The following is an 8,731-nucleotide window of genomic DNA, read 5'->3' as shown; positions in this document are numbered from 1 at the left end:
ATGAGACCATCATTTAGCTGCCTGACTAATTCCTAGCTATTGAGTTTTCAGATTGTAGTTTCCTCATAGAGCTCAAGATGGTTCTGTCAAGAAACGAGAGAGCAAAACTTAAATGTGGATAGTAATATCTAAATTGACACTTTGAAAGGTGGGATAGATATATTCTTTATGCTATAATTTTCACATGAAATAAATTAATGTGATTTTTTTCCTATGTGAGTAAAATCTGTGAGGCCATATAGCCTTTGGAGATTTTTCTAAATGCGACATAAGTTGGTTAAAATGGCATAACTCTCAACTGTGAAAATCTTGACATCTTCCTCATTCTGAGACTGTTTGCTTCTAATGGGCATTTTTATGTCATCACAACTGCTCATAATTGATTGTACTAGGTACATTCCCATGCAAGACTTGTTGGTATCTTATGCTTATGAAATTTTAGTGTATGTATTTAAACATGGCATTCTCTTCAGATTCTACTGTCGTAATTCATAAATTTGACATTAGTTCAATCTCATAAATTATGCCTTTGTTATCTTTTTCCTCTCCATATTTTAGCTTCACAACAAAGGTCTTAGAAGTTGTGAACTGTCAAGAAACATTTTTCTGCAAGAGGAAATGTGCTTTTCCAATTCCTAACAGAGATGTTGTGGCATGCAAGGGCTATGGGTATTTTTGTGCAGCTGTCATACCATGCATGGGAAAAGATCTTCTATTTGCCATAATTTTTGTCAGTGCTACCTTGAGAATAATTTAGGGTTAGCTTTAGGTTCATTCTAGCTCTGATTCCATCTTGTCACCTTTTGTTTGGGTATGAGATGCCAGATTTTGAATACATAGGATACAAGCTAGGTTTTAAAAGCTAAGAAACATTGTCTTACAAGTTAGATTTCAACAACTAAGAAACAATGATCTTATTATTTTGTTAATTTTTACCTTCTTTTGAACTTGTTATCCAAGATTTTTTGTTTTGTCTCTCGTAAACACCACTTAACAGTATTTGGCTAGTCTCTAGCATATCTCACACACCCAAATATTCAATCGGCTCAGTTGAGGTTGAAAGATACCACCTAGAGGACTGACCAAGACAGTCTCCCAAACAACAACACCCTTGTCTTTTGTCCCTATTCAGGTAAATATTTAGCTTTCCAGATGTCCAGAGTCCATATGGCAGTTTATATGTCAATCTGATTAAACTGTGAATGATCATGCATCTCTTAGTATTCAGGGCTCCACTATTTGTCCAAACACCAGTGTCAGAGTGTAGAATTGTCGTGGAGTAGTGTTTTTGAAAAATAGTTTGTGTTCTCAGTCTGTAGGATCTCCATTCTTTAGAACATGTGTCCAGTTTTGTGATTTGCAGAGGGAAGGGCACCATTCTTTAATGCAAGTGTCCATTTCTGATGGCCATACAAGGTTGGAGCACCCAGATATTGTGCAAGTGACCTGTAGTGGTAAATATAAGGTGTGTGTCTTTGTCCTAGTCTCTGTCTTGCAGAAGCATCCATCTTGAATGCTAGTGCTCCATTTGATTCTCCAGAATAAAAAATTTCTTGGATCCTTGTTCCTATGTTTCTATTCCCTTTTCTTCTATCTGCTACTACCTACAATATACGGTTGTATAAGCTTATAGTTTTATGAAAGTACTTTGTTGGAGGTTTTTTGATATTTATATGCTAGTGGTCCCTTGGACATTATTGAATGTTTTCTTTCATTTAGTTTATTTATGACAAGCATTTACACACTGCTTGCATGCGAATGGTCATAGCCACCTTCATTTTTAGCCACACTCATTCAAGTTATGCATGTATTGATTTTTGTATGGTATTTGTATGTTGTTTAGGATTCTAACAGTTGTCTCTTCCTTTCTCTTCTTTAGGCTATGGTAGCTCAAGGGGATCTTAGAGCAGAGCTTCCTATCGAGGAAGTTCCTTTACTCTTGGTAATGTTATAGAGTTTTTTATCATCAGTTAAAATGTTACACATATCAATGAAATTCATTTCTTGAATTCTGTGTTTGCAACCATTCTTATCGAATTCCCTGTTTACTACCCCAGATTAGGCTAATATTTCAAATCACACTGGGTATGATGCAATCTTCCATGCTAACACAAGCAGTGTTAACTTGGAAGGGCTTTCTATGCTTCCCTTATCACAAGGTGCACCTTCTTCTACCATGGAAGTCCAACTAGATGCTCTTGGGATTGGAATTCAATTAAGCTTCTTGACATTATTCATCTTACTTTTTAATTATTTGCGAGCCAAAAAAGCAAAGATGGAGGCCAGTTTCAAAATGCCCTCTAATTTGTCATCTTGCTTGGTTTTTAAAGAACTTTTTATCCTTCATTGTACTCATAATGCAATTTCCTAAATAGAATTTAGTTTTCACTTGCTTGATTCAATAGAAGAGCATAATTAGGTCTAGAAGAATAGAATTTAGTGTTAAATTGTTAATTCAGCCAGCTGAAGAGAACTACAGATTACTTAGCAATCAGGTTTGGAAGCCTATCATTGGATCCATGATGTAACCTGCAAGAGTGAATGGTGGATTTAGCATTTAGACTTTGATCTATATTTTAATTTATTTTTTATAATTTCTAAAATGAAAACTACTTTTATCTGTTTAGTATGTAAAGTTTTGATATTTTTTCACAACAAGTTAAATTATGACACTTCTAGAACTAGAATTTAATTGTGTAGTTTTTCAGTTAAATTTGTTGGTCTATTTTTCATAAGTAATCAGTGATAAGAACCCACTTAACTGATCCATAATAACTTGTCCATTTATTGCCTTCCTCTTTATTTGTATTTTTATTGCATCCATCTACTACCATCATTCTCATGAGAGAGATTCGTGTATACAGCTACTCATGAGAAATGAGTTCATAAATTCAACTAAAAAGTCATAGATTTTTATATACAGCCGATCATTTATTCATGTAAATGAATCAATAGATTGGATTCAAAAATTATATAATTGAATCCTAATAATTGTCTTATAGTTGGAATATAATTATACATAAGTAGAAAACATCAGTCCATAGTAAATTGGTACATATGAAACTAAGTTTAACTATGAAAAGCTTTGCGATGCACAATTTGTTTGTAAAATTAATATGTACTGAGAATTGTTCTTTTTATTTCTTACCAGGCCAGTCTTTGCTTGAGAGCGGCAAGGGAGGTGGAGGAAAAGCTCATGGAGAACATCAATAAGCTAAAGGCAGAAATGGTGAAATTGGAGGAAGCGGGACACATGGCAAGACTAAGAGATTATAGAAACAGATGTGTGAGGATGAAGATTGTATACTATGATGCCTTCAAAGAAGTGATTTTCAAGGAAGAAAATGAGAAGCTAGATTTTCATGCCAACCTTAGCAAGCTTAACCTTGTTGCCTTTTATGATAAGTTAGAAGATATGGTGGAAAAACCCATGATCGAATGGGGATTATGAGTCAGACCAATGGGGATAAATATGATGGGCAATGGCTTGATGGGTTGAAGCATGGCCATGGAGTCTATAGATGGGCAGATGGGAGTTGTTATATGGGGACCTAGAGTAAGGGGCTCAAAGATGGGAAAGGTACATTTTATCCTGCATGTGGCAATCAGACTAGGCTATGCCACCTTTTGGAATCCTCGCCTTCCAATGTGGATTAGCATGACGATCTCTCCATTGATGAGCAATCTTGTTGGAAGGAGAGAAGCTCTTCTATGTCTGATTTTGAGGTTTATTTGAATACTTCTTATGCCCCTAGCTCCGAAACAACATCCTCAAAAACCCTTGAATCCAGAATAGTAAGGACCTTTTCCTTTGATGGGATAAGAAGCTCAAGTAGTGAGGAATTTGATGATAATGACAAGGGTGTCAGAACTTGTGATCCCAAAATTTTTCCTGTGCAATCTGCTATCAAGAGAGAATATGTTCAAGGAGTTTTGATTAATGAGGTATCCAGAATAAATATGCCTTCCAAGGCTATGAAAAGAGGGCATAAATGGCAGCCAAATGAAAGTAAGAGACCTGGTGAAATTATCTATAAAGGGCACATAAATTATGACTTAATGCTCAATTTGCAATTGGGAATCAGGTTCACATATTTATTTGCATATTCACTCATATGACTAGCGACTTGCTCAATATTTTATATTTATATGGATATGCCTTGTAATGTTTATTGATTTTGCTAACAAGAAATTCAGAATCAGACTAACAAGAGAATGAAAAATGTATATGTGTAATATTTGAATGATGAAAACAATATGATTTTAAAATGTGTATTTATTTTTAGTCAATTTCTTGTTATTGAAGAAGGCTGTATTGAAATATGCTGTTGAGTTTGTGTGTTTGTCCCTAGACATATTGGATTCACAAAATTTTGAATTTGCCACACTTGGTTTCGGGTGTATAAGAGATTTACATTTTAAACACCATGCATACTAATTTAGTCTCATCTATGCAATTTTTGCAATTAGTCGAAGAAAGTGGGAGTCATTGTTCTTAGTTTATTTGGCAATTTTTGTCAGCTTCCTTGGAAATTGATGCATCTTTGTATCTTAAGATGCTAGCTGTAACTAAACGAGTCCTTTAAGCTATACATTTAGGTGTGGTAGCCAACTAATGCTAGTTGTAAGGTACACAAATTTTATATTGTGGGATTTCTCGGTTTGCCTTAATGTTCCACAAGGTTTCAACATCCTATTGTTTTTCTTTTCTTCATTGTTTACCAGTGTGACCATTTTACAAGTACTTCTTCATATGCTGCCAAATTACTATAATCATGGTCATACTTATGAAAGCACATTGATCACTAATTTTTTTGGTCTACATAGTATCAAAGCAGTAGGAGGACAAAAGGTATTTTCTATACCTTCTTACTCTATTTTCCATTTAATCGTTGACATAATATATCAATTTTTGGTAACTAGACGTTATTTTCAAAATTAAACATGGTGAGTGGGCTTAAAGTGGCAACTTGGTGGGGCAAGTTGGCGAGCCGACTTAGTGATGCCACTTAGAGATGCGACATGGTGAGCTGACTTGGTGAGCAAGCTCGATGAGCAAACCTAAAGACTAACCTTGATGAGGCACTTTGGTGGGGTGACTTGATGACCGAACTCAAAGAGTCAACTTGGCGAGCATACTTGCACTAGTACATTTGGGTTCAATTTTTGACCTTTATTGGTCGAATTTTCAACCTAATTTTTGACCAAATTTTGACCAAACTCGACCAACCCATTGGTGAAAATTTTTTTGCTTGAAATTTTGACCAACTCACTGGTACATGATTTTTCTCAATTGTATAACTAATTATATATTCTTCATATTAGTTATTGTCGATGTTTTTGCAACATTATATAAAATAGTTCACATGTCTTGCCTATGATACGAAATTTTACATGCATCCTACTCTCTCTCATTTGGCTAATGATGGATTACGTAGAGTGATCTGAAACCATGATGCTAAAAAAAACACACAATCAAATCTAAAATGAACTTGCACTACAAATGGATTGTGGAAATATGATATTGGTAAAATTGCATGCATGTCTACGAGGACAATCACAACTTAAACATATATTTGTCTTGGTAGACATGCATGTAAAATTAACAATATCAAATTTCCATAATCCATTTGTAGTGCAAGTTCATTTTGGATTTGATTGTGTGTGTTTTTTAGAATCATGGTTTCAGATCACTTTGCATAATCCATCATCAGCTAGATGAGAGAGTGTAGGATGCATGTAAAATGTCGTATCATAGGCAAGACATGTGAACTATTTTGTAGAATGCTTGAAAAAAATTTACACCTTCTTGTTGGTGGAAATTTCCACCTTCATTGGTCGAAATTTCCACCAACACTTGGGTTTTTTGACCTTTGTTGGTGGAAATTTCCACCAACTCTTAAATATTTTTTGACCTTTGTTGGTGGAAATTTCCACCAACACCTAATTTGTTTTCTATCTTTGTTGGTCGAAATTTCCACCTTCATTGGTCAAAATTTCCACCAATGCTTAAATTTTTTTCTACCTTTATTGGTCAAAATTTCCACCAATGCCTCAAATTTTTTCCACCTTTGTTGGTCAAAATTTCCACCTTCATTGGTCAAAATTTCCACCAAAGCCTAAAAATTTTTCTGCCTTTGTTGGTCAAAATTTCCACCAACGTGGAAATTTTTTTCTACCTTTGCTGGTCGAAATTTTGACCTTCATTGGTCAAAATTTTGATCAATTCCTGCATGACCTTAGACAATGGCTTGTTTGGTTTTTGACCAACTAGTGAGTTGGTTGAAATTTTGACCAAAAAAATATTGACCAATGGGTTGGTCGAATTTGGTCAAAATTTGGGTCAAAAATTCGACCAATAAAGGTCAAAAATTGAACCCAAATGTACTAGTGCAACATTTGAAGTCAAAACTAAAGAATCAGGTACTAATACATTCTAGCAATTGTTTCAAGGTAAACCTCTTAACAGAGTGGTCCCAACAAACCTTTATAAATCTCTTACTAGAATGCCTACTTAGTTGTAAGTTCTAAATCTTTTAATCAAGGTAGATTGTATAAGTCTTGTAAGCTCTTAATATGGTAGACCCCTTGCAGGGTAGACCATCAGAAGTGATCAAAATTGTAACCCTAAGAGATTAACTTTATTATTGTAATAGTGAAGATTTGTAGGTGTCATCCCCACCCTAGTTTTATGTTCACCTTGGATGGTTTCTGGGTAACCAAAAAATTTGTGTTATGTGTTGGTTTTTTGTTTACATATTTCATTGATGTGATTAATTATTAGATCCAATACATCATTTTATTTATGATATTGTTTACATAAGGGTTTAAGGTGAAAAATATCAAATGCACTAAATTTTTGAAGTGAGTTAAGTTTTGTAGATCCTGATTCACCTCAGCCAACTTAGTATCTTACTTTCCCATTAGAATTCCAACATGTAATTGGTTTAACTTTTATCTACTCCTATTTCTCTATCAAGTCAAGTTGATAGACATGGTAATGTATAGGATGGGGTTGCTGAGCAAAGACTGTGTTGACCAATATAGGAGAAACCACATAGAAAAAAAATCTATTGAGAGCAGAGAAGGAGATGAGAAGAAAGATGAGAGCCAAAATGTTAAAGTATATAAATCTACTATAGGTGATACACCAGTAGCCTCAGGACCTCAGATTGAAGGAAGTAAGGAGGCAGGCCAGCTGAGTTTAGCTAGTAAACTCCAAATAGTTACAATCAAGGACAAACAATATGAATTTGTACAAAATATAGGTATAGTTGTAAGTTCAAATGAGAACAAGATGACATCGTAGTCACACAAGCCTGTCTAGAGGTGACAACACAAAGTTTATGAGTAACTATATGAGTTCCAACATACCAGACTCCAAGGGCAAGAGGTTGAAGAAGAAGGTGAAACACTCACCTCAAGCAATGAAAGGTTGTCACATTAGATGAAGTGATTGTGATTCCTAGCTAGGACATAAACAACTTAACTTATGATCATATGAAGATACTTTAGGAGCTATTGGCTAGAAAGACAAGGCAATGAGAAATGAGAAGAGAACAATAACAGGAAAAAGGCACTATATGATATCAAGGACATATTCCTTGACATAATTGTTGTTGATAACTTGAATGAGAAAGCTCCAATCATTGAACACTTGGTTCAAATAGTGGAGAAATTAAATGATCCATACATTAACACAAGTGAAAGACTTATGCAATGGTTTGAAAGAAAGTTTGAGAAAAATATGATGGCAAATATTGTAGTAGAGATTGTTGTAAGATAGGTAGAACTTTCTAAACTTGTAGACAATTTAGAGAAGGTAGTACAAAATGTTATGTAATGTTTCCCTATTTACAAAAGAAACTATTAGAAATGTTTTAGAATAATTGAGAGGGGGGGGTGTGGGGTGAATCAGTTATTCAAGGTCCAAATGTCCAATTAAAACTTTTTCATCAAGTAAAGTGAGCCTTTAAAACTAATCTTTCATCCAAGCTAAAACTTTCCTACTTAGCAAGTTATTGGAAATTAGCATGTAAGCATAACACATGAAAATATCAACACATAACAAAGTGATTTATGTGGAAACCCAATTTTGAAAAAATCACCGGTAACATGCTACTCAATTCTCACTCTTTTGAAGTGATGCCCTATGAAAGGCCTGCCCTGTTAAAGGCTACAACACACTGTTAAATGTGACCTAGTTAAAGGATTTAACCACCCTGTTAGAAGTGGGCCTGGTTAGAGGACTTTATAACATTCACTTGGAATGCCACCCTGTTAAAGGATTTACAAATGGCTATTAAACCAACCTAATTCCATAGGATTTTACCTTAACTGATACAATTTCTAGAGAGTAACAATAAGGGGTTTTGACCTGATTACAACTCACAACTTATCTTGCAGATTTCAGATCACAATTCAGCTCTACACATTGCTTGGCTTTCAGTCTCTGCAACTCTTGATAGCTTGCCCTCCTTTCAAGCTTTGTCTCCTTGAGTCTTCATGCTCAATGTATTAGTGCAATCATCCTTCTAACCACTTATCGAGGCAGAGTCTCTGTGATATGTTCTTCCTTCTCCTCTAGATGTCTACACCTTGACACCCTTCAACCACTTTGCAATTTTGACACTCTAGCAGCTCTTACTTCTTGGCCTGTGACTCCTTAAATAGAAGTTTGGAATTGCTTTTCCTGCTCGATTCTTCCCTCCTTTAATTCCAGTTAGAATGG

This window comes from Cupressus sempervirens, chromosome 9, assembly GCF_028749045.1.
Source record: "Cupressus sempervirens isolate cs-2001-9-10 chromosome 9, ASM2874904v1, whole genome shotgun sequence".
NCBI lineage: Eukaryota > Viridiplantae > Streptophyta > Pinopsida > Cupressales > Cupressaceae > Cupressus > Cupressus sempervirens.
The sequence above is the reverse complement of the archived record's forward strand: the minus strand, read 5'-3'. Positions refer to the sequence as shown.